A 25,341-nucleotide genomic window follows, 5' to 3' on the forward strand; every position below is an offset into this window, starting at 1 on the left:
ATATGGGAAAAAGTGACGTTCCGGCAGAGCAAGGAGATTGCAAACAAGGCTCTTTGTTTGTAAAGGAGCGAAAAGACCACTAGGAGAAAAGGAGGAATTTTTGAATGGTGGAAAATTGGATACATATGTTCCAAGAAGGTGGAAGGGCGAGATTTTGATCAATACCTTATCACTATTGATCTAAACCCCGGTCTGATCGACTGAACCTTTATTGCCTGTCATTGAGGGAAGAAAGTGCATCTCTTACCAAGTTAGTTCACCCAATAAAGGACTCCGCCCAAAAGATCACAAACAACTTCTAGCTTTCAAAGGTTTATTATAAAGTCAATATAAGTTGAAGATACAGGCATCTCAGAATGAGATTCACAAGATAAACAGGCCCAACTACATACAAGTGCTCTCTGAAAGCCCTCAGACGAGCAACTGAAACTACAAGAACCAATTCTAAAAACAGGAGGGCTATGAGCATAGACACGTATTGTGTTCTCTCAGTCATTTACAGCCGGAAGGAAAATACAGGTTAGGCTGTCCCTACCCTGCTCTAGATGGTATCCCTACTTAACCAGGTCTCAACCTATCAAAAGGTGTCAGCCATGAATGACCCCCAAGGGAAGTCACCCACTCTCAGTCTCTTGGTGAAAACCTATAGTTCTGCAGTCATGACCCCTCTCTGCCTACCCATCCGCTCTCTAAAGGGTCCTCAGGCATCTGCTCTCACTCCACCCAGGGGTGCTGTCCCTAATACAAAAATACAACAACATTTAGGACGCCCCTCGTGAGACGCCCCTCACGTGGTGTAGCTTCTGGCTTTTTCCATGATGAGGCCTTGTGGTTAGAGTCGACCTTGCTTCTCAGACTCTTCTCCGGCCCGCTGATACCCCTCAAACATTCCGGAACCCTCCTCCATGTCTGGGCCATCTTCCGAACAAACCTCTATTCATATTATTTATAATTGAATACCCCCTTTTCTCTTGCAGACAGACATCGGCAGCCAAAACCCAATTTTCATAGACTTCCAACTAAGTTTGCAACATTCCTCGGCCCAGACCAATATGTGTAAATCACTGTTTAAGCCATTCAGGCCTACAGCATTTCTCATAATGTTTATAGCTTTCAACTTCTTCGTTAATTAATAGCATGTTAGTACTCTTATTCTATTTATTCGGTAAACACATCTATAAATCATGGCCTATTCGTTATTACTAAAAACATTAGTGCAATCCATGTTGTGAAATTGAACCACCTTCCCCCTCCCTTCTAGCTCTGGCCCTGAGGCCTACCACGTTCTACGTTTAACCGTATGCCATCTTACATTTTAGCAGCTACACGACATGGATTCAGGAATAATCACGTCTAATAAAATCATATAGTTTCACACATTTCTGCATTAGTTCCACTTCTACTTAAATCTCTACATTAACTACACATTTCAGAATATAGATGTAGGTACTATCAGCACTCATGGCATTTCTCTTCATGACTTGTGCTTACTACGTGTAAGTGTGGTGTATTTCTACATTTAGGTCAGCTTGCGCTCTCTCAGTTCCCCCCTTTGATGACCTCTCGGGGTCATCATTAACATTTAAACTGCAGTGATTGCTAGCATAACTCGTTTCTGCGTCTCCAGGGCCCTCAGACTCCTGTACTGACTATCTTGTATGGCAGCCAATCTCTGCAGCTGTTCCCTCTGGGCTCTCTCTGACCTTCTTGCTCGGTACCATTTGAATGCCCTCACCAATCCCCATAACACGATCCCACAGATCAATATTATGATGATAGGTTTTAGGATAGACCACACAAAGCTTTTGCCTAAGGTGGTGAGCCAACTTCCAGCTTCACTCATTCCATGGCCCACCTTTTCCCAGACATTTTCTCTACTCAGGTCTTCGATCTCCTTGTGAATATTAGTTATGTTCCTAATAACCTTCTCAAGGGGCTTTGAATTGTCTGGAATGTAAGTACAACATTCTTGGACCTTCAAAGCCTTACAGACTCCGCCCTCTTTTGCTAATAGGACATCTAATGCAAGGCGGTTCTGGAGAACCATAGCCCTTATCGATTGCATCTCTCCTTCTACCAGCATTAAGGACTGGGCAGTGCTGGCAGACAACCTGTCTACGACTGTTGCTAGTCGTCTAATTTTTACATCATTAAGGATTAATCCCAAGATAGGGAACACAGCTCCAAAGACATCTCCAACCATTTCTACATCTCCTACATCCCTCCTTCCTCTCGATGATGTCTTGCCCTCGATGATCTCTAAGTCCTGGGCATGATATATTTTGGGGAAGATAATTGCCAAATAACATGAGCCATACCAATTGTCAGGCAGCCTCACGTAGGCATTTCTTCCACATACAAAATATACATTTGGAATCACTTGCATTCCCTTCAGGAAGTCCTTGGTGTAGTACTCTAAATTGAAAGCATGTTCACAGCTAACTTCTCCCACGTATACGTTTTCATAATACGTTTTGGCTCTGTGAAGACATAACTTTCCTCTCTGCGTTTTATCCAAAGCTATCGGACCACTACTACCCTTTCTCTTGTGTGACTTCTCTTCTTCGGTCCAATCTGTTTTCCATTGTCCTGATTTTTTCAAAATCTTTTGTCTCCTATTTCGATCATCCACCTGCCCTATGAACTTCTTCTCGACTTCTGACACCTTGCATGTCAGATTATTTCTACGGGCATGTGAAGTATCTAAGGTAATCCAAGGAATGAAAAACTTTGCCAACCTGTCTTCACTCTTCCAGTAGTCCCATTAATTCATTTGTTTATAATTTGGGACTTCTGGTAACACTGCATCGTAATTGGAGGAATAGTATTCAAAACTATCTCTCCCATAAAATATACTAAGCAATAAGCTACATGTAATGCCATATGTCAGCGGGAGGTGATGATACCTAATGCCTTCATCTACAGACGCTGGCAACTGCATGCAGACGTAACAGTCCTTAACCTCCATGGCATCCACGTATTCATATAGTAGTTTTGCATAAGCGTTTGACCTAAAGTCACCTTGGGACTCATCTACATGTAACCTGCGGGCTTCTGCAGCTAATAACGCTTTTTCTCGAGTGTTTTCCCTTTTCTCCCCAGCAACGGTGGGGGTAAGCGTCTCTACAGATTTCACATCGGTTACCCTTGCCTCCTCATTACGTCCCTCTACATAGGAGACAGTTACCACTAAAGCTATTAATATTATCACTCCTACTATTAGTGTGCCTATTATACATTTAGCCCTGCGGTTCTGAGTGCCGGCTTCCATTTCGTCAGACCGTATGGCTCTCTTGTAACTCAGCACAAAGTTCTTTTCTTTTCGTTCCTTTACAGTCTCTTTTACTCTTCTTGCTCTTAGAACCACACAACTGGAAGCTGACAACCTTCTTCGCAAAAGTCCTTTAACAGTTCAATATAGACAACCCTAGCCCTTCTCCATCAACTCAGGGAAAGTCCCTACGATTCTCTGCTTCCTGGGCGCTAGGTAATCTTCTTTTCTTCTCGCTTTTTTACAAAGTCTTTTAAGCATCCACTATCAGGCGTTCGCCTGCAGCTTCAATAGCAAAGTTCAATATTTCCATACGAAGATTGTGCTCTTCTTGGGCTGTTATCTTTGTACCAAAATCGGGGAATTGCAATTCTGTAAGAAACATGTGCTTTAACTTGCTGAGGCGGGGAGGACGGGGGAGCATGAATGTCAGTGACCCTTCTTGTTCGACTCCGGGTACTAACAGTCTTATTTCCACTGTGGTGATGGGCTCAGAACTGGACACTACCACCGCTCGGATCCTCCCTGTCACCGGTTTCGAAGCCATCTGTCGCCAGATATGTCCACTCAGGGGTGGAGTATCTTCTGTTAGGCACACGCACTCTTCTTGACCTCCTCAAGTCCGGTGCTTCAGCGCCCTGAGCACCTTCTTCCGGGTCTGAGTCTTCTGATATCGGAGGAAGGGTTCTCTCCGGAGTTGACCTCAGGCTAGAGCTCCTTCTTTGCGGCCAATCAGCTTCTCCACGTACCCTTCTACTCCTTCTTCTTCTTGTTTGTTCACGCTCTCTGTCAGACCTGTCAGCGTCTGACTCGTACCCCCAGCTACTTTCTCCTTCAGTAGCGTCGTCTGTCTCGCTGCTGTACTGACCGTCCTCAGCTTGGTCAGACTCGTTCCCTGCTTCCGCTGGCACCTCTACAGCTTGGCTAGCCCCCTCTATGGCTTCTCGGTCCGCAGCTGGACGTCTATCCGAGAGAGGAGCTGTTTCTTCCAGAGGTGCTGGAACCCTCCGCGTATGTGACGCGTGGATCCAATTGGGCAGGCCTCCTACTTTCACAGCCGTGTTCGTGATCAGGATGATCTGGAAAGGCCCACGCCAACGAACATCCAGGCAACTTCTTCTCACATGTTTTTTCACGAGGACCCAGTCCCCAGGCAACAGGTCATGACACGGGTCCTGGCACGATGGAACCTCGGCAGCCTGCACCTGAAGGGACACAGAATGAATGGCGTCAGACAGCCCCTTACAATAGTCCAGGATCATATCATCTGTGATATTTAACAGTGCAGTAGTTGGGACAGATGGCAACCTCATTGCTCTCCCCATTAACACCTCATGCGGTGACAGCCCCGTTCTTCTGTCTGGGGTACTACGGAGGCTCATAAGGACCAATGGCAAAGCGTCAGGCCAACTCAAGGATGTGGATGAACACACTTTTGCGATTCTGGCCTTGATGGTGCCATTGATCTGCTCCACAATTCCTGAGGCTTCTGGTCGGTAACTGCAATGTAATTTCTGATCTATATTCAGAGCTGCACAAATCATCTTCACAAGCTCGCTGTTGAAATGCGTTCCCCTATCTGATTCCAAAGAGGCCGGCACCCCGAAGCGCGGGATAAGCTCCCTAAGCAGTAACTTGGCCACTGTGAGGGTGTCGCACCTACGTGTAGGGTATGCCTCAACCCACCTGGAGAATATGCAAACAACCACCAGGACATAGCGGAGGCGGTTGCACCTTGGCATTTCAATAAAATCTATCTGCATTCGATTGAATGGACCTCCTGACCTCCCTATGTGGCTCAGTGCAACTGGTGTCTTTTTCCCTACATTCAACTGCTGACACGTCACACAACACTGGCACACTGCTTCAGCTGCTACTCTGAACTTAGGGTTGTACCAGGTCTGTCTAAACACTCTCAGCATAGCATCCCTTCTTAAGTGTACAGGACCATGTATGTGTCTGGCCATTGGGCTCACCATCTCATTGGGCAACACTGCTCTGCCATCTGCTGAGACCCAGAAATGGGCCTCTCCCACCACGCATCCCGCTTTTTGCCATGTTTCTTTTTCACAATCAGGAGCATTTTCTTGCATGTCTTTCAGTTCGTCCCAAGTATCAACAGTTTCTAATATCATGGCTAATTCAGTCCTTACATTTATTCCACCCACTTCCACCTCTGTGAAAGAGTATCCTGTTTCCGCGCAATACCGCGCGACTTCGTCGGCATATCTATTGCCTTGTGACACGAAGTCCATATTTCTGGTATGTGCGGTGCACTTCACAACTGCGATACCTGCTGGACATTGCAACGCCTCTAACAACAGGCGCACAAACTCTCCATTGGGAATGGGAGAGCCTGAAGAGGTCATGAAACCTCTTTGAGACCACAACTGCCCGTAATCATGAACTACCCCGTATCCATATTGGCTGTCAGTGTATATGGTGACTCGAATTTGATTGCTTGCCAGGCAGGCACGCGTCAGGGCAATAATCTCGGCCACCTGAGCGGAGTGTACTCCTTCCAGGCATCCAGCTTCCACAACTCCAGTAATTGTACAAACAGCGTAAGCTGCTCTCAACTGCCCAACTTCGTCTCTTACACATGAGCCATCGACAAAGAAAATTTCGTCTGGGTCAGTCAGTGGCTCATCTACGATGTCGGGTCTTGGTTTGGTGCATAGTTCAGTCACATCGAGGCAGTCATGGTCTGTACATTCATCATCATCCTCAATATCGTTTGGAAGTGGCATCAAGGTAGCAGGATTTAAAACAGAGCATCTCCTGAGGGTCACGTTCTCTGCAGCAAGAATAACTTGCTCATAGCGCGTGAGCCTGCTGTTTGTCAGATGCTGTGTTTTGGTCCTGGTCATCAATAATTCAACAGAATGGGGCACATGCACCTCTAACGGATGCCCCATAACTATGTTTTCACACCTCTCAATGCTGACACCTGTTGCGGCAACGGATTTAAGACATCCGGGCAACGCTGCGGCTACTGGGTCTAAAGTAGCCGAGAAATACGCGACTGGTCTACGGGCATTCCCATGAATTTGGACTAACACAGACAGCGCGCACCCCTCTCTCTCACAACAGTAGAGCAAGAATGGTTTATCGTAATCTGGCATTCCCAGAGCCGGAGCACGACACAAGTCCTCTCTCAGCTGTAGGAACGCCATCAAACAGTCTTTGTCCCATGGTACCGGATCACTCACCTCCTTGTGCGTCAGTTTTTGCAAGGGTTTTGCTTTCAGTGAAAAGTTTGCAATCCACTGTCGGCAATATCCCACCATCCCTAGAAACATCCTGACTTCTCTCTGTGTTTTAGGCGCATTCATCTTCATGATGGCCTCTATCCTGTCTGGTGACACTTTTCGTTTACCTTTCTCAATTCTGTGTCCCAAGTACTGCACCTCAGTCAGGCAGTACTGCAATTTTCCCGGGGACACCTTATGCCCATTTTCAGCTAGGTGATTTAACAATGCAATAGAGTCTTCCCTGCAAGCTTCTTCTGTTTCTGACGCCACAAGAAGGTCGTCTATGTACTGGACCAGAACTGACCTCTGGGGCAGCACTAGACTCTCAAGATTTTTCTTCAGAAGCTGGTTAAAGATCGATGGGCTCTCTGTATACCCCTGAGGAATACGACACCATGTTAGGACGCGACCTTCCAGCTTAAATGCGAAAAGAAAATGGCTCTCTTCGTCCAAAGGGATCGAAAAGAAAGCCTGGCAAAGATCAATTACAGTGAACCATTCTGCTTGGAACGGTATCTGAAACAGTATCACTGATGGATTCGGTACCACTGGACAACATGAAACGACTATGTTATTAATCTTTCGGAGGTCCTGCACTATCCGGAATTTCCCATTTGGTTTCTGCAAACCCATAATCGGGGAGTTACATGGACTACCCACGATTTCCTTCAGTATTCCCTGCTTAATCATGGACTCAATCACGGGTTTTATGCCTGCAATCGTTTCTGGAGTCAATTTATACTGAGGTGTTCTTGGAAACTCAGCATGAGGTTTCACTACAATTTTCACTGGGTCCACCCCTTTCACCAACCCAATCTCTTCCCCAGTGAAATCCCACACTTCTGGAGCTACTGTCTCTCTCAGGTCCCAGGGGAGCTCATCTACTGTCAGAGTGGGATACAACTCCACACATATTCTGGAATTTGCGACCTTGAAGTCAGCATCATCGTCATTAGTCAATACTTCCACTCCCTGTGGTGTGCAGTATATGGTGCAATTTAGTTTGCACAAAAGGTCTCTTCCTAGCAGACATACAGGACTAGAATCACAAACCACAAACTGGTGCTCATCACTGTACTTCCCTATTTTCACCTGCACGGGCTCAGTCAGTGGGCTGGTCATCCTCCTGTTAGCGACCCCCACTACTTGTATGGTCTCTCCAGACATGGGCAGGCCTGGAACTGCGGCTGATCTGATCGTGGATCGAGTGGCTCCTGTGTCCACTAAAAATGTCGTGGGGAACCCTGCCACTTCGGCCTCAACATAGGGTCCCCTCTGGTCCACCTCTAAAGCTGCCCCGAGGGTGCAGTCATCCCTTTCCACTCTCTGTCCAGTTAGTGGGTCCACATAATAGCATTCCTCTCCTCCGACAAACAGGGGCATCTGTCTATATGTCTTACCCATAGTCGCTACCCTGGGTGCCTGCGGGAATTGGGCTCGGGGAGGAGGCCCCCCCCCTTTGAGCACCTTTCCCTGATACTGCGTTACCCCTCTTGTAGGCGCACTCCGGGTCTCCTCCTCCTCTACCTCCTGTTCTCCTATCTCTACATTATAGGGACACTCGCGTTTCCAATGCCCCACCTCGTTACACTGGTGGCACCTAGTCGTCTTCTTTAAGGCAGCTATATCTATCCTGGGTCTAAAGGTGGAATTCTCCTCATTGCCCTTGTTCTGACCGTACTGTTTCCTTCCCCCAGTACCTGTTCCTGGTTGCTGTTGCTGTTGTCCCCCCTTCCCGGCTGCCTGCATCTGTACCACCATCAGTTTCTCCTTTAGTTTCTTAGCCTTGGAGTCTATCTCATCACAGCAATACCTGGCATATCTCAGTATTTCATCTAGGGGCTTATTTTGCCAACAAATCAAGTGTTGCTGGATCATCAAACTAATATCCGGTCTCAGGCCCAAGACGAACTTGGACACAAATTGCCCTATGTCCTTTGGATCCATTACATCCAGACCGCTATACTGTTTAAACGCCTTCAGCAATCTCTCGTAGTATTCGTGGACTGTCTCTTTGGGTTCCTGTCTTGTTCGGTCTATTTTGACCCAATCTATGTCTTGCATTGGCACTTTATCTTTCAGCCAAGTCATTACTCTCTCGAATTTTGCCATTACAATCTCAGACGGCCCATTAGTCCTAGCATCTCTCTCTGGCTCAGTTATTGGCCACTCAGCGCTAACCTTGCATGCCGTCCACAAATCTCCGGGCACTACAATGTCGAACAACGTGTTCAGATCTATCCATAGGACCTTTGAGATTTTTACGAATCTCTCAACTTGCTTGTACCACTCCACTGGGTTTTCCCGCAATTTGGGGAAGGAGGTGGTAAAAGCGGCTAAATCTCCCCTACTCCACGGGACGTGGACGTAGGTCCCATTTGCAACTTCCCTCAAAGGGTATGCCTCTACTCCCTGCTGTCTTCCTGGTGTCATACCAAGTGTGCTTCTCCTGACGGTCCCTTTCTTGGACCACCTCTCCTCCCACTTATCTAGTGCCCTCCATGTCCTTATTCCAGTAATCAGTTCCCTTATGTGCGTCTTCAATCCGATTGTTCTCCTCTCATCTAGGTCTCGATCTGTGTAATGTAGCCTGTGGTTACCCTGTAATGCTCTGGTCCTTGACAGGTCCACCATATATTTGCCTGCTAGTTCCACTAATTTCTCATGAACTGCTCTCGCCTTTCGAGTTACGTCCTTTGCCATGAACAGAATTTCCTCCTGCTCATACATTTCCATTCTTTCTAAGGGCAGGGTACCATCTATCATGTCATCCAGATCTGACCTTAAGCTGGAGACCTCGAGTCTTTTGGCTTTTATCTCCGCTCGCAATATCTCTTTCGAGGGAGGTTCACAGGTTTCTCTCCCATCCCAACTCCGGGCCCTACGTTTGGGTTCGGGAGAGTTAAGGAGTGCTCTCCCTTGCTCCCACCTCTCTAGGTCCCATGCTCTGCCATCCGATCTTGGAAGGTGATGGAATACGGGCCTGTTACCCCCAATCTTACTTTGCCCATTCTCTCTCTCTTCTCTCTTTTCGCAGTATGCCTCTCTGCTATCCTCTCTCCGGTCTCCACTCCCTCTCGGTCTAGTATCACTCAGTATCTGATACGATCCTTCCTGGTTCCCCATATTCCCTGGACTTCGCTCATGGCCGTCATCACAGGGACTATGGTGCGACCTCTCGCAACTCCCATTCTGTTCTCTGTTGCCGGGCACACAGTGGATACACTTAAAGCTGTCTCTATACTCCCGAGTCCTTCGGTCACCTTCGTTATGTTTTGGGCGAGACACCACCCCGTTTTCTGGGCCCCCGTTTTCTAGGCCTGTTCTACCTCCACTCCGGGCCCAATGGGTGACTCCCCTACTAGCGTTCTCCCTCCCGTCCCACTCCAGGCTGCTTTCTTCAGCCCCGCAGTGAGTCCGGGTTCCGCTATCCTGACTTTCTCTTCCAGCTTCCGCAGCTATGATGCTCTTGTGAGCCTCAACTGCCTCATCCCACTTCTTCATGTACTCGTTTAGCTCTTGAAAGGACTTCCGTCCTGATCCCCTCATCTCTTCTGGCCATCTATGGCCCCCTGGATCTCCTGCTGTGTGCACTGGGGTGCTCCACTCTTTTGGTATCGGCAACAGGCTTGGGGAGTTAATCGTATCGTTCCTCCTTGCCATCTCTGCTCTTTCCCTGTCCCTCCGTACCCGTTCTTCCCCTCTAGCTCTCTCTGGGTCATATATCGATACTATAGGACCTATGGTAACAGGTACCTGTAGTGCATCGGGTAGGGCGTAGGATGTGGCACACTCCGTTTCTGGCGCCCTTTGCACCACAAACCTCCCGACTACCTGCTGCACTTGGCTATGCTGGGACAGTTCTTTCTTTGCAGCGGGATCCCAATCGGAACTGGGAAGCGGCCCATGCTGTCCTGCATTGCCCCCCTCTTTCTCACTACTTTCGACATCTCCCCCTGCTCTGTTATACGGGGGTGGCCTGTCTGTCAATAATCTGTTTATCAGGCTGTCCTCTGTCTCGCTCTCATCGTCTTCTTCTAGGGGGCTTTTGTTCCCGGGCATTTCTAACACTGGATACAATTTATTTACTTCTATGTTATGCACTCTCCATCTTTTAGCATCCGCATCCCACTTTGCATCTTGTACTACCCTTACCGATCGTTTCACCCTTTCTTGTCGTCTGTTCATGTTCTTTTCATGCGCCGCCCTAATCCACGCATTAAGGGCTTCAAACTGGGTCGGTCTAGGCAAGGGTCTCGTTGCGGTCATAATTGCTTTTAATCTGTGTAACACCTCTAATCTGAACGTCCCGTACTTTGGGAACGTCAGTTCCTCATTTCCGTCTGTAATCTTACTCCACTCTGAGATCCACAGAATTGTGTGCAGCCCAACATTTGCCGCCATATAATAATCCGGCGTACCCTCCGGCGGGGCTTCTTCCCCTTCGTAAGATTTCCGCCTCTCCCTCTTAAACAGCGCTCTTAACCATTTAAAACACTTCATAATTATGCGCAAAATTTCCAGCTTGAATACTTTGGTTACTTCCTGATGACAATCCACCAATCCTAGCGCGGCTTTGCTAGCTGGCCTATCGCAGCGCGGTCTTTCACCGGCCGGCCAATCCCAGCGCGGCACTTTCTGACGTCACTAGTCTCCGCTTCGCAGCAGCACCCCTCCTTTCTCAGCTCTCTTCGCGGTCATGCACGCGTCCCATTCATACACCGAAAAATGACTACTTCCGACCAAGCGGTCACTTCCCTCGACTGTACGTCCACAGTCTATTTGTAATTGTCAACACAACTGACGAGATGTCTATTGTCTCTCTGATAGGTTCTTTACACACACAGTAACTTCCGACCAGCGTCCGTTACTCACGCACTCACTCTTACGTTCCCCCTATCTGGTCCTTCGGGTGATCAATGGTACCTCATGACCCCCTTCATACTAGTTAACAATTACTCTGGGTGTCCGATACACCCGAACCACTTAAGCTCTCCTTGAGCTTAAGATTTCCACCGGTTGCGCGCGCTCACAACCTGTTCCACAGTCTCTCTACAGGCATTCAACTCCGCCAGACATTACAACATAGATACAATACAAAAACACCGCAATCTAGCACGCATGACCCTTTATACTCACTCTCGACCGATACTGCTGCTTTTCTGTCTCACGTCATCCGGTCCTTCTTCGGCGGGCGGTTCTTCCGATCATCGGTCTCTAGGGGCCTTGGGGTAATCTAACCTGGCCTAGATCACCTTCCTCAAGAAGGCAACCATCCTCTGCTACCAACTGGAAGGGCGAGATTTTGATCGATACCTTATCACTATTGATCTAAACCGGTCTGATCGACTGAACCTTTATTGCCTGTCATTGAGGGAAGAAAGTGCATCTCTTACCAAGTTAGTTCACCCAATAAAGGACTCCGCCCAAAAGATCACAAACAACTTCTAGCTTTCAAAGGTTTATTATAAAGTCAATATAAGTTGAAGATACAGGCATCTCAGAATGATATTCACAAGATAAACAGGCCCAACTACATACAAGTGCTCTCTGAAAGCCCTCAGACGAGCAACTGAAACTACAAGAACCAATTCTAAAAACAGGAGGGCTATGAGCATAGACACGTATTGTGTTCTCTCAGTCATTTACAGCCGGAAGGAAAATACAGGTTAGGCTGTCCCTACCCTGCTCTAGATGGTATCCCTACTTAACCAGGTCTCAACCTATCAAAAGGTGTCAGCCATGAATGACCCCCAAGGGAAGTCACCCACTCTCAGTCTCTTGGTGAAAACCTATAGTTCTGCAGTCATGACCCCTCTCTGCCTACCCATCCGCTCTCTAAAGGGTCCTCAGGCATCTGCTCTCACTCCACCCAGGGGTGCTGTCCCTAATACAAAAATACAACAACATTTAGGACGCCCCTCGTGAGACGCCCCTCACGTGGTGTAGCTTCTGGCTTTTTCCATGATGAGGCCTTGTGGTTAGAGTCGACCTTGCTTCTCAGACTCTTCTCCGGCCCGCTGATACCCCTCAAACATTCCGGAACCCTCCTCCATGTCTGGGCCATCTTCCGAACAAACCTCTATTCATATTATTTATAATTGAATACCCCCTTTTCTCTTGCAGACAGACATCGGCAGCCAAAACCCAATTTTCATAGACTTCCAACTAAGTTTGCAACATTCCTCGGCCCAGACCAATATGTGTAAATCACTGTTTAAGCCATTCAGGCCTACAGCATTTCTCATAATGTTTATAGCTTTCAACTTCTTCGTTAATTAATAGCATGTTAGTACTCTTATTCTATTTATTCGGTAAACACATCTATAAATCATGGCCTATTCGTTATTACTAAAAACATTAGTGCAATCCATGTTGTGAAATTGAACCACCTTCCCCCTCCCTTCTAGCTCTGGCCCTGAGGCCTACCACGTTCTACGTTTAACCGTATGCCATCTTACATTTTAGCAGCTACACGACATGGATTCAGGAATAATCACGTCTAATAAAATCATATAGTTTCACACATTTCTGCATTAGTTCCACTTCTACTTAAATCTCTACATTAACTACACATTTCAGAATATAGATGTAGGTACTATCAGCACTCATGGCATTTCTCTTCATGACTTGTGCTTACTACGTGTAAGTGTGGTGTATTTCTGCGCTCTCTCAAAGGGAACTGCAAAGGAATATTCATTGGGGTCTCTCTCTTGTCATTTTTCCACATAATGGACAAGGACCATGGCTCAGTGTGGTGCTATTGCCATCTTCTTCCTGCGGTATTAGGCATTGGGGATGCTGAATTAGGAGTAGAGTAATAAATATAAAGATACATAAGTACATGAAAGGTATATATGTATAATGAAGGCAATATAACTAGATTTAAATTGTATGAGTTTGGGGAAGGTTACAGACTAACAGAACATGGACGAGACACTCTGCAACTAAAAGTGTTCTTCGCACTCCCGGTATGCAAACCATATTCTTATGCCTACATAATACCGTCCTGCAGTTCAGATTAACTTCCCTCTTCCTGAATTGGAGTGAACACCGCGATGCATACTGTCCAAGCCCTGAGGCCGCTTGTGGTTACTGGGCAGTGCTCAAGTGAATAGGTCTGGTACAGCTAGAGTAGCAAAGTCCTGGGTACTTCTGCAAGACTCAAAAGTTCTAAAGCCTCCTATTTTTGTGTGTACTCCTCATGCTGAACCTAAGTCAAGCTTTCAAGGATTTGTTCAGAAGGCAGTTAAAGCTTACAATAATCTATAACCATCACAATCAAACAATACCCAAATACAGGTCAAAACTTTACAGAACATAGATCTTTGTTTTCACTACAGACAACAAAGAGTAAGATGATTAAAAGAACATTGATCCAAGCTCCTTTTGGGGCAGAGATAAAAACTCCAGGTTATTACAGTGCTACTGCCTGTCAGTGGAGACTGCTTGTAATATTCTGTAATGTCCCATGAGAACACAACTGCACTCCAGTTTACTTTACTGAAATACTCCTCTACTAGCAGCAGTTTATTCACAAGGAAGTCTCCCAAATCCACGCACATCACTTGTAACAGATCGTTTCCGCTTCATTGTCTCATCAAAAAGCATTTCTAGAACATCTGTGCAGCTGGTAAAAGGGATTTATGACAAAAGTAATCTCAAGTCAGAAGATAAACAGGGATGAGGGATTTCTGTCGCCCGACGCCTGTGACATGTTGATTTCCCTTGAGGGCAATACGTTTGTATATCTGTTTTGTCCCACCGACAATGAGATATGAATTTAGAGAGAAAGAACCTGGCTGTACTTTTCCCAGAGCTTCACACACACACGGCCTTAAAGCACTGGAAAAATCGCAGGACAATGTAGATCCCTACAACAAATTCTCACTCTTCCCTGAGAAGAGGCTGCAGGGCAGGAAGAGGAGGCTCTTCATGGCGGCCTAGCTCTATGCTGTCCTCCATTAGTTCTTTCTGATATCAGCCATTAGATCCCACTCTATTCAGACATGGGCAACTATAGAGGCAATTTTTGGAGGGCCAGCAATGACCCTTGTCACTCCAAGTACGGCAGCCCCTGAAGATTAGAGTAGTCTGGCTCTGCAATGTACCATTCTGCACTTCTCCCAAACTCAAACACATCAGTGGATCGAGCACTGGGTAGTATTTAGAACAGCAGTGGCACACAGCTTTTATTTCTTAGCGCTGCCCCCAGGTACCGTCCCTTATGCCCCATCCCTTCAATGCCATTTAAAAAAAAAAAAAAAAACATTTTAGTTCTTTGGGTGTGGTGGCACACATTCACAAGGACCGGCCTAAATGCCTTATAATGCATTTATCTTTTCTACCAGTTACTAGAAGCAAGCAGAAGTGAGCGACAGGTGGCGCTCAGGTGATGGGAGCCTGGGTTCAATGTCAAATGACTGCTACTCCTAGTGGGGCGCGCAAGCAAGCCTGTGAATAACCATCACTATGTAGTAAACCCCACAAGCAAGTAATCTTGATTGACAGGTTGCACATAAATCGCAGAAGGAGGCTAACAAGCCTCTGTGCTGTTGTTCGAAAGCTTTACTTGAATTGTTGAATATTGTTGGAGTTACTTTTTTAAGGGGTTCTCGTTTAGAAAGTATACCTTATCAATTAACTCTTTGTAGTGATTTTGAGTAACTTTCTTTGAAGGACACAGTAGTCCATTTAAACGTATTTTAACTGGCATATATAGGCAGTCTGTTTGGTGAAATTTCCCTGAAATGTGTAATTGTGCGTGGACTATATTTATATCGTGTATTATATCTGTGCAGATCGCAGTTCACGTTGTAGGGCATTAGGTTTGTAATCTGCTACAATAAGCTTTAACTAATCAAATTATCTGCTAGGTTTAGTTGGTGTGTTATTGCACCTGGTGCAGATGCCTAGAGTGGCTATATTCTGGAGCACATAGCTATCAGTACCTTCTGCCAGGGGCACTGAGAGGTGATTCTGCCATCCTGTTCTGCCACTGCCTGTGCTTTTCTTGTTGCTTGTATGAAAGGAGCATGCACTGATAACTATGTGGTCCATAATAACCCCACCTCATCTGCTCAGGAACGTAAAAGGGAAGCTAATATAAATAGAAGTAACAGTTATGACTTAGCAATCAACTCCAAACATTCTCAAAGGTTCTGAAACTGTACAATTTCAATATGATCTGATGCACGGAATCGTGCAACTGTCGTTTTCCTTTTAAAGGTTTAGCAACATTGATAAAAAGTAGGGATACTTCCCCATTAAATTACATCAGCTTTGCTAAATGCCTGTGCTGTTAACAGTACACGAGCCATCCCGGGAAATGCAGGTATCATTGTCCATGGACATAAGAATTTGTTCCACAGGACCACTACTTACCATATGGAATGTATTATACCCTCGCACCAGTCTGCTGAAACAGTTGAAGACAACCACAGATTATTGCAACAAAAATTCCCAGTCAATACTCAGCCTCAAGTTTCTATTTCTCTACATTTGAAAATGTATCATAAATAAACTGGCTGACAAGTCAACTTTTGCACACCTGCAGTAAAACTAATAAGTAAGATGAATCTGCTTGGAATTGTTACATCACTGCACATTAAGATTTGCACGTGAAGCATGGTCATTAATCAAAATACAGGCAAACTATGTGCCAGCCAGTCTAACTGATTTCGGAAGTAGATGGGGCAAGTGGATAATTTTTACAGGACAGGTGGATTTCGGTAACATTTTGTCCCTCGGACAAGAAGAATTTTTAAACAATTCCACACCCCTGATAAGGGCTGTCTTATGTCTTATGGTTTAAGTATTTGGGCCTAGGATCCACCACTCGTTTTCTCAACTGGCACTGGGATCGACAGCAGTGATGTTGCATTCTCCCAGTAAATTTTCTGCTGAGTTTAACATTCATCACAGCTGTTGCATCAAGACTTCCATTAAGGTTGTACCTCTGAATGGACTGTCAGAGTCCTAAAACATGAAGTTTAGTGCACAATCATGCACCAAGAACTCTGCCACTATGGTCCCCCTTTTGCAATTGAAAACATTTGACGCCTTCTCACAATGCACCCCAAGATCCACATCAACACTTCAGCTAAGCACTCTGGAACAACAAACAAGAATGGGTGGGAACAAACTTCAGAGACTGCTTCTGCTCTGGACTTCACTACCTAAAGCCAACACTATCATTGATAACCTGCAAATCTGACTTTTTGCGCATTAGGTGCTGGTCACAAACCACGCACTTGCAATGCAGGCCCACTCAATAAAGATGTAGCTGCCAAGAGATATTACGATAAGACTTAATACTCCAGTTTGTGAAAGCATCCACTCACTGACAAGCAGAAAGCAATGTTTTTGAGCATAACTCTTCCTGTATAACAATGATAAGAATAAAGAAGGAGTGACTTCATTCACTTATTTTACAACTATTATTCCGTTTATGTTACAGGAGAACAACTGAAAAACATGCCATGAAAAATGCCACAGCTCGTATTTTTAATGGAAGAGACATGTCAACAACGCTCTGTGCAAAGGTTAGGTTAAGTTTGTTTGGGAAAATAAAGATTGACTCTAGTAGTTTAAATTAATTCTATATTGATCTCATCAAGACACAACATAGTCAGGCTTGGTTTTATACTTGTTTCTACTATAAATGTGGCATCGCCAGACCCTGTAGGGACAAATACCTGTAGTCAGAACAGAAAAGGGGGATACTCCTTTCCTTCCATTTGGAATCCCCCACAGTCATACAGAAATGGATAACCTCCTTTGCATCCTTATAAAGAGTCAAGATATTGCATAAAACGTGCAAGCAGAAGACCTGCAGTTAACATGGTGCGTGAAGCATCCTCCCAGAGGAGTCAATTACCTTGAACAGCTGTGTATCACCTTCCTGGCCTGGAGAGAGTGACAATGAGGACACCTTAGTCTGCCTGGAAACAGATCCATTACAGGCAGTCAGAAGCAGAAAGTAAACTTTCAGCTGGCCTGCACATCGCATGCAGGATTATATTGGTTAATTTAGACACGATCAGGTCATTGAAATATCTTTAGCGGTGGCCCCTTCAAAGCATCTACCTCAATGCTTCAAATTAGGTTAGCTCTTACCCCTCTAGACTCTTCCATGGCACCATCCTGTCCATTGCTGCTGTTCTTCTGACTACTTTTCAAAGTTTGGGGGCTCCTTGTCCTTCTGTGTGGGATTATAAATACCTAGAGATGCATGACATTGCCCAACATAACAACCTGCAAGACTGAAAATATACAGAGCCAGATACATTGGAAAACGTACTTTTATTCTAATCTAACAATTGGAAATCAAAGGTGTAAGAGGGGCAAAGAATACTTGGCCTGTGACAGGGTGGTATCCGGGTGCAATGCCGTGAACACCGTTGTTATACTTTCTTTGTAATAGTGTATGTATGTCAATAACTTCGACTCATAGCGCTCCTACCCGCAGACACGTCACAGCGCATCAACAAGACACACGACTTGCAGCTTCTGAAATACAAAGTTTCAGGGAGGTGTTTTAGCCACTACTAAGAAACTTACTGAGTTAAACATAGAAAATTATGTGACAGGGTGTCACAAATAAGTCCCAGCCATGAAGAAGAACAGTGGAGCAGCGCGAGTCCAACAGTGCATGAAAAATGTGGTAAGGTTAGTCTTGCACCTCAAAACTAGCATGAAACACACGAGTACGCCAATAAGGTGAACATGCGAAATAGCTGCCGTGGGGCTCCTCGGGCACAAGTACCAACGCGTGTCCTCATACAAAAAAAGGCCAATTGTCCCTTAGATAAAAAAAAAAGCAAATGTGCCACTGCCTGTGCTCAGCTTAAATGTGAATGTTAAATTGATGAATGCTTGTTTGCTGGTAAAAACATTCCAGAACGGCAAACTTAGATACCGCAACTTCCAGCCTAAACTAGGGATGAAGTAGAGAAGTAGGGGTCCCGATGCAAAGCAAAAGCGAATCCCATCCTCGCCGCCAAATTGTGATAAGCCAATTAACCACAAACCACGGTATGTTAAAAGTAGAAGGTTTATTCATGTTTATCCTATGCAGTACCAGGAGACAACTCTTCCTCCTGGTTTGAACAATAACATTCCAAATAGAACATGTAATACTCACACACGTAATTCTTCACAGTTCTTTATAAAACATATATGGACAGATGTACAGTACTTTTTTGAGATTGCAAGCATTGTAATTCAGAGTTTGCAAGAACGTTTTTGCCTATGTAGAAAATCTATTTTAGGACTTTATAAAGTTTTACAGAAACCTAAAATGGGCGAGCAACTGGATACCGAATCGCAATTTGGAAAGGGTCTGTTAAAGGCATCCCTTTCTGACTGCGATTCGGACCAGAAATCCTGTCGCAAACCATTGAAAAGTTACAGACACATATTAGGATGGTAATTATTGACAAATAGAAAGGGCTCCCCTTTTGACCCCTGCCCTTGGTGAAATGAGATGCAAGTTTCAGAATGGGTGGGAAGTGGTCCATGGGACCACTACCAACTCTCACTGAAGCATTTGAAAAAATATTAACAGAAAAACAAAAGCAGTCCCTTCACTTTAAAGAAAAAAATATACCTTTCTATAAAAAAAAATCTTTCTTCAAACGCAATCACAAGGCTAGTGGTCTGCTCACCCTTGCAGGCCCCCATCCCTGTGATAGTGTCTAATTGACGTGATTCACAATTTGTGACTGACGCTCTGAGTCCTTATTTTGTGAACCATCATTTTTGTGCATAGTTTGATTTAAAAAAAAAAAAAAAAAAAAAAAAAGACAGTAAGGGGCATGTTTACAAACCTCTTGCGCTGCCGGTGCGTCCCTTTTTGTGACACACCGGTGGCGCATTTTGCTGCTCATAGTTACAAGGCCACGTAAAGCCACCCAGCGTGGCTTTTCGTTTCCTTGTAAATACGCCCCTTTTCACGCAGCAATTTGCGTGAAAGGGGCATTCCATGGGTGTTGCTGTGGGAACACCCACAGCAACACCCATGGATTCTGTCACATTCCCAGATTTACAACCTTTTGTAAACCTGGAAATGCGTTAGAAACCTATGCCTCCCCAGGGAAGGTGTAGGGAAGGCGCAACGAGGAGAAATAGTTTAATTTCTCCTAGTTTTTGCCTCTTTTTCTATATGTGCTGCATTGCACACATAGAAAGAGGAGAACATCTCTCCTGATTGTTTTTGTGTAGTGAGGTGTCCCTTCCTGCACAAAAAACGATCCCCCCCGCAACGCAGGCACCCTTGCACCATGGTGCGCCAGCACCACGGAAAGCACAGGGATGCGCCATATTATTGTAAATATGTCACATCCCTGTGCTTTGAAAGGGACTCAGTGCAGCGCTGCCAAATGGCTTGCGGTGCCGCGCTGAGTCACTTTCTTGTAAACTTGGCCCTCAGTTTCTAGCCTCACATAGATAGGTTGCAAATTGCAACCGTGGATTGTGACCAGTACAATAGTACATCTGGCCGTTGTGTTTTATGGTTACTCATACAGCGCACATATTCTTTAATGAATATAACACGCTCTTTTCTTCATGCACGAACACGCATATGCACATTCACTGTATTACAGGCATCATTTTCTCTGTCAAATAGTGCCCTACACAGTCCCACCTTTCAAAGCTTTCTCACGCCCACTCACCATCAACACCCACACTTCTGCGTCCTCTCAGTCACGCGGGCATGTGCGTCTTCATACACATTATGACATGCTGTCTCACACACGCATTTTATGTTAGGGCGTGCTTTTCTTGCAGGCCGTTTTCCCTGACGCATACAATGTCACACCCCTCAGCCTCTCTCCGTCTTATGCACGCTGTTCAGTTTCTCCGACTACTTCATACAACGCATCCCTCCACCTTCGAGTACAAACACATCTCTTTCGCAGGCATTTTGCCACTCTCTACCTGCTTCTCGCTGTCTCGCTCGCTCTATCCATAAACCCATCTTTAATTTATCATGAGCTCTCTTTCAGGCTTTGTAAATTAGCTCGTTAATGAGGTGAATCGTTCTGTAATCGTCGAATATTAGGATATAACTCCATCACAGCAGTATCGGGAGGCGAAGGCGATTGCCTATTTCAGTTTGCAACATACCCGAATTCTCTCAAATCATTTACGTGGCACAACATGTACCAACCCGCCTTCACAGTTTCCCGAAAGTGAAGATTTTTTATTTTGTTGCTTTTCTTACATAATATGTAGCTCTAACTCGGCCCTATGGTATTAAAGTGCTTCACGTGGCCACCAGTTACATTCCACAAGATCAAATGAATTTTTCAGCACGGGGATATTAAGCAATGTGCCCAGAATCGCAGGATGTTGAGCCGATGGCAAGACTCGAACCCGGTTCCCCTGTTCCAAATTTAACAGCTCTGTTCCTAAGGCCACATCCTTTCATGTATCGCGTCACTTCCATAGTGTGTATAACATTCCAGAGTACATTCACAGCTCTACAGTCTGGCCCACCTTGCTGCACAGCTTTCAGTCTGTGCCCTGTACCTTCCTCAAGCATTTGTTAGAAAAAACCTTAATTGGTTTTCGTGAAGTAGTAATAGACAAGGAATAAACAAGCTGTGACATCCAGCTACGGAAAATTGTGGGCGTGTAATGAATCATATGATTTCATTTTTTCAATTAGATCCAATAACTCTTGTGCTACTGTCCAAAATGTACAGTAGTATTTACAGTTCTCTTTAGAGTTGAATATATCGCTTCCTTAGTCAAGGGGGACTTCTCATGATGCATTCCTGTCCGCTTTGTCGTGCACAGACCCAAGAAGGAACAGGTAAACTCTCTCTGCAGGTAGTTTCAGATTTTCAGTTTAAAATCACGTTTCTTTGGACCGTTGGTCCACAAACAATACATATAGTGTTAAAAATTAATCTAAAAATACACTTCAATAACACACTAAAACGTATCTTAAAACACATTCAATATTAAAACCCTCCAATAACTCTGATTGGAGCTGAATTATTTCTAAAACTCATTACAAAGAGTAAAAAGGAGTGCCTTCACTCTTTGCATAAATGTCTCAATAGCAACGGCAATATCTAGATGGGTCATTTCAGTCATTAAAGGTAGGTAGGCGTTCTGATACAGTTCATACAGAAAGGCAAACATTGATCATAGGGAGGGGTATCTGCAGTCGCCTGTTAAGTGGACCGAGCATCAAGGCCCCCCTTTCCAAGTAGACTAGCCCTTTAAATATCAGAAACTCACGTGCAATGACATACTGATATGCCCAGGGCCACTGGAATTATGTAGCAGGAGAGGGCCAAATTATGTGGCAGGATTGAGTAAATTATGCGGAATATAACAACACATTATGTGGTATTATGTGACACATTTTCTAATAGTATTACTTCATTATTTCATCACTTTTAAACGTGATAACATAATCTGGGCATTAGTTGCAGCCCATTAGTATCAGTTTACAACTCAAATATAGCAATAAGCAACAGAAAGCTGGCCAGTCGAGTTTTGAAAAGGGTCTCCCACCATTCCAGAACACGTGCATTTTTTGTAGCTTTTGAACCGTTTGAGCTAGAAAACAAATTGTTGTTGATTAAAATCTGCAAATTATGCAGCAGGTGGTAGGTTATGTGGCAAATGTGGTACATTTATAATTATATGAAAATTGCAGACCAATCCCATAATTCCAGTGGCCCTGCCTATACCGCTGTATGCTGTACACTGCACACCTATCACCACAGCAGTTTACCATCACTTCGACCTTTGAGCAGAAGTGCTTGCAGCAAGTCATCACATGAGCTGCAATAGGGTCCTCCCTGAGCCCTTCCCTCTCTTCTTTTTGCAGCTTCTGACTTTCTTCAGCATTCCTTTGCGCACCCGCAATCTGGCACTTGGTGAATTTAGGGGGAAATAGAGATTCTCAGGTCACTTTTTTGCCCTTCTAGCTTACAACTCTTAGTGACCTAAGAACTGGTGCCAGATTTTCGTTTCTTAAGGCGGGGAAACAACTCCTAGAACACAACAATCTGCCTCATAAACGTGCTTTTATTTCCCGATCTTGGCGAGAACGTTTGCAATCTCCCTTCGATACCCTGCAATTACCAGGCACTCGCATATCATGTGCAGGAGCCTGAGGAAACCTCCAGCAATGTCAATCACACCTCGCAGCAGGTTACATCTAACTGGTTTTTCCGGACGTGAGATAAGCCCTGTCCTGGACGTTAAACTGAATGTATATAAATCTGAACATTTCAACATGTCATGCTAGGCCGATATCCACTTCCATTCAGCCTAATTGAGCAGCCTCCCGAAGTCTTGTTTCTTTCAGACTGTGCAAGCAATCCGTGTGATCTCTAGGAGAGCCTTGTAGGACCTTGACACTAATCTTCCACAGTATAGAGCAGGGGTATACATTAGTTGGTTTGAAGTTTAGTGTCTTGAAGCCTCCCTCATTTTCTGCAACACTTTCACCAATGCCCCGTGAATTAGGACCTGACCATTTGGGAGCCAGAGTGTCTACGTTATATGGTTCAGCCACAGCTGAGATCCCTCGTGCATCACACTGTGCCAGGTCCATGATCCTATAAAAACCATGATTTTAGGGAGTCCCACTTAAAGGATTTTTGAGGCACAGAGTTGAGCTGTATCTTGTGGAGTCCTTTCCACGAGAATCCACGTTTCTCTAATAGTCAGGAGTACAGTTAAAGAATGGGTGACAGCTGGTGCTCTTTAGGGTTTTTGTTACTAGTATTCAGGTCTGAAGTGTTTGCTGGCCCCTTAGCCTACAGTCTCCCCACTGCAATGAGCTGCTAAATCATGTGATTCAAAGTCTAGTGTGCTCAACCTGCCTGTTAATGGGAGCTTTAAGATTATCTTCAGTTTCATTAGTGCCACTCCACATGTGCCTGCACCCCATCTTAGGTCACCCAAGAGTATGTCTAAATCACGAAAGCGCGACCTCATCAGTCATATCAGTAGGCAAACAAAATAGTAAAGGCGGCAGGAAAGTATCCCTATTTTGGCTAATTCAATACATCCTGCCACTGTTGAGGCAACGTTTTCCAAAAGGATCCGTGAGACCACGACGCTGTTATAGCGGATCCTAAATTCCTATACAATAAATGCAATTGCAAATAGTACACCTTGATACCTGGATATTGGAAGGTGTGAGGGTCATATGTCATCTCATCACATTCCCATCCAGAACAGATCAGGTTTAAGTCTCAACTGGTAGGAAATTATTGAGACATGGTCTAATTAGCATCTAATCCTGAAAGTGTGAGAGTCTAGCAAGGATATGTTAATGTGTACCAATGCCACTGCCCTATTTCTATATGGATAGTAACATATCGTCCACATAAAGCAGATGAAAGGGGCTCCTTTGCTCAGTGTTCTGCTCCACTGTGGACCCTCAACCCACAGTTTAGCTGCAAAGGATTCCATTGGTAATGCAGTTGGCAGAGGGGAAAACCATCAACCTTGCTGCGTATCCTTAGCCTTTTGAAATGATGGGAAGCGCGATATTAACCACTTGAGCGAACCCTGGCTTTCATCCCAGTATATGAGAGAGAAATCCTTTTCATTATGAACCCTACAATATCATTTTATTGAGGACTTGAAATAAGCATTGCCAGCTTAGAGATAATAAGGCCTTTTCTATATCAATAGGCAAAGGAGCAGAGCCTCCTAATGTTTAATGAGGTCCTAGACCAGAAATATATCCATACAGGTCAGTGTGCGAAGTCTGGGTAGCTGCGTCTCTCAGCAAGCACTTTACCTCGAATTTTATAATGAATGTTCAGTTTAAAAAGCGGCCTTTATGAAGCCATCTCCAAGGGGTCTCTACTGGCCTTAGGTATGTTCTTAGCTTTTATAAGAAGGTAATTAAGAAGATATTAGTTCATCCATGTAGCAGAAAGACGTAACAATGAAGGGTGTTGCCTCCTGTTGTAATATTTCAGCGACCAACTGTGGAAGCAGGTGTTTAAACACATTTCCTGTGGTGCTTCCTGCACTTACCATACTAGTCATCTCTTCTCCCAACTCCTTGACCCAACAGCAGAGGTGGCCAATTGCTATTTATGTTTAGAGAACATTTTTGCAATATATTTCATTTTTACTGGGAGACTGAGAGCTATGGGAAGGTAGTTTTTTCTGGCAGCAGATATTGATATCCTTATTTACAGGTAGAGAGATTAATGAAATCATGGAAGACCTGGTGGGACATATCCAGTACTTAACAGTTGTTTGGATAGTTGGACCATTAAGAGGTTGGGGTGGCTGCAGACCAGAGGTACATTTTTTTGCTATCATTGTTTCTCCTTGACTCTTCTTCTGTGCCCATGAACTGCTGTTCCGGGGGGAGGGATGAGATTTAGGAAGGTAGCGTAAGAGCCCTTATATGGTTGTGCCTCCTTAAACCTTTCGCTTCAGCATTATGAGTCACTACATTGTGGCAATTAATATCAGGAGTCACTACAACAGGAGTAGGGTACATTGCAAAACATAAGATTTTATGATAAATGTGCTTATGTTTCTATATGTGTATATTGTAATTATTTATAGCGTCATTCCACAAGCACTCATAGAAGGGAGCCACACCACCAGGCTGTTCTGTGTTATTTAATTTAGTGTTACAAACAGAGCGCTCTTTTTTACCCAATATTTAAAGCGCTCTTGTGCTCACATCTAGTAGAAATAGACAACATCTCAGCAGTTTAGCATTGCATTAGTCCGTTTTCTAATATTATCTCTCAAGTCCCACTTTTTACATGTATGAATTGGGTTACAGTCCTACTTTATATCCAA

General features: G+C 44.9%; 1 protein-coding gene across 3 annotated transcripts in view; it reads left to right on the plus strand.

Moving 5' to 3' along the window:
• The window catches only part of LOC147732397 (neurotrimin-like), a 1,175,542-nt gene that overhangs the window by 444,283 nt on the left and 705,918 nt on the right, over positions 1–25,341 (plus strand). The gene's annotated exons all lie outside the window — the stretch shown is intronic.

Source organism: Lissotriton vulgaris, chromosome 2_1 (assembly GCF_964263255.1).
Source record: "Lissotriton vulgaris chromosome 2_1, aLisVul1.2, whole genome shotgun sequence".
Classification (NCBI taxonomy): domain Eukaryota; kingdom Metazoa; phylum Chordata; class Amphibia; order Caudata; family Salamandridae; genus Lissotriton; species Lissotriton vulgaris.